Source organism: Octopus bimaculoides, chromosome 13, assembly GCF_046866305.1.
Source record: "Octopus bimaculoides isolate indiv1 chromosome 13, ASM4686630v1, whole genome shotgun sequence".
NCBI classification, from domain to species: Eukaryota; Metazoa; Mollusca; class Cephalopoda; order Octopoda; family Octopodidae; genus Octopus; species Octopus bimaculoides.
Window position 1 is genome coordinate 23,890,026 of NC_142940.1, and position 2,500 is coordinate 23,892,525.

Below are 2,500 nucleotides of genomic sequence, written 5' to 3' on the forward strand. Positions count from 1 at the left end.
ATATTCCATACCAGAAACGTGGTGTGCTTGAATTAATATTACCGAAATTACGAATATATTTACCCTGTTCTATATTTGCCGCGATTTGTGATTGTAACACAGTTCTTACTTGTCTAGTATAAAAATGTAATCTTTACTGTTCGATATATCGTTCCGACATAAAATATTCATATGCGAAAATTGTAAGATTACGAAATGAATGGGAAAATATATTTATTCTTCCAGTGAATTAGATGCGTAAGAATCAATTTTCTGGAAAGTATATAGGTTCACTCTACAAAACTTCCATAAAGACCACATAGAATTACCTTCCTCATCGTTTGCCAATTGTAAATTCTTTTAAAGTTCCATGCCATAAATGACAAAATTATAGAGAATCAGACTAAACTAATCGATTCAAAAAGCTATAAAATATCTCATAAACTCTTCGCTTCATGTACAGAACGAATGTAGAATATCTCAACAAAGCAATGCGCAGTATATAAACTAAGATCGAACAGAATCTGGCATCAGTTTTATTGACTCCATATGAAACGCTCAAACATTTCGATATTTTTTAATCTATTTTCTTTATCATATTATTTGTTCAATTTCAGATATATACATATGTTCAACTAAAATTATTTGTCTTCATATATTACATAATTATTGATATATACACTCATACATACGCTCACATAATCATGCACAATATGTGTGTGTATATATATCAGTGTGTGTGTATATGCGTGTGTGTATGCATATGTGTGTGTGTGTGTATGAGTGTTTGTATGTAGAGTACAGCCCGCCCCACATCACCATTGCAGAAATGAAGTCGTTACAGCAGTTCACTATCTTCAATGTATCATCTCATCAGATGCGAATATCAACAAAGAAATTGACTATAGACTCCCATAGGCAAACATAGCATTTGACAGACTGTACAAGCGTGTGCATGACAACAAGCATCTTAAGATCAGCACAAAAGTCAGCGTTCATAGAGCCGTCGTTCTAACGACGCTCCTATGTGGCTCTGAGTCCTGGATCCTCTACTGCTATCATCTTAAACTCTTTCACAGCTGCCTCCGACCATCCTCAACATTTACTGAAGCGACTGCATCAGCAAAACTAAGGTCCTTGTGCGAGCAAAGGTTACCAGTCTGGAAGCCATTTTACTTGAAACACGACTGCGTTGGGCTGCACATTTTGACAGGATGAAAGACCATCGCTTACCCAAGATCTTCATGTATGTTATAGTACTAATTAATAGTTTTTTATCATAATAAAGTGCTAATCGATTGATGTAATTTTTCATTTACTAGTAGGTGATTAAGCCCTTCCACCTGTTGTTGGAAGTGAGATAGGCCAAGTTCCAACGCTCGATATAAGTAATCAGTTGAAATTTAAAAACAAAAGACCAGCTATTCAGACCTTTATACTCGGCAAGATGAATAAATGAATGGGAAAATGGTTTATGTTGTAAGGGGCTCGAAAACACTTAGGACAGTATATACTAGATTAGAAAATAATTATTATGGAAAAAATATTAAGAGAGAAACCACATCCTAACACGTTTAGTATTTTGATGATATGCTGTGCATTTATTATCTAATGATAATGCATGCTCAAAGAGATGTGTCATTCCCAGCAGTATACAGACACAGCTATATCCATAGATATAGTGACAGACAAAATACAATTACAATACAAAATAAATATATTAAAAAAGACAAAAGAAATTATGTCAGTTTGTCTAAAAATGACTATTCTATCTTAATGGATCATAAGGAAGAAATTTTAAAACAAATTGGGAAAATGTGCTAACCTACGAATTGACTGTAAGTATAATTGTAATAGATAATCGCCATACTACAAATGATTTTAATTGTCATTAGATAGATATTTTCCAAACTCTAAACAATACCACAAGATACTTAACAGACAAACAGAGAAATTATCATACGCTTATTCACAAACTTTTTATCGGAATGATAAACCGTGATTAAACTATGACAATTAGTGGGTGTCGAAATAAAGATAATCCTTATCAGAACTGTAAATGCTAAAGGAGGAAGTAACCAAGTCCGTGCAAATAATTTTGATAATAATAAGCAAAATGATGTGAGTAATGATGGAACTACCGAAAATTTTAATCATAGCAGTACTGGAAACACCGACATGGATGATAATGAAGGGTATATCAAGAGAACTAATAATATATATATATATATATATATATATATATATATATATATATATATATATATATATATATATATATATATATATATATATATATATATATATATATATATATATATATATATCTTTGGTCATCCCATAAATAATGCGTTTTCTTTTTTCATACTGCTATTATTTTTCAAAATTAAGATAAAGTTCTTTTTAAATCTAAAATATACTCACCTTCATTTACGATGCTCTTCCATGTCTCGGGTAGACTTGCAAGGCCCCTCTTCCAAAATTCACTTGTCCCTGACGAAAAATATTCCTCCACTACAGT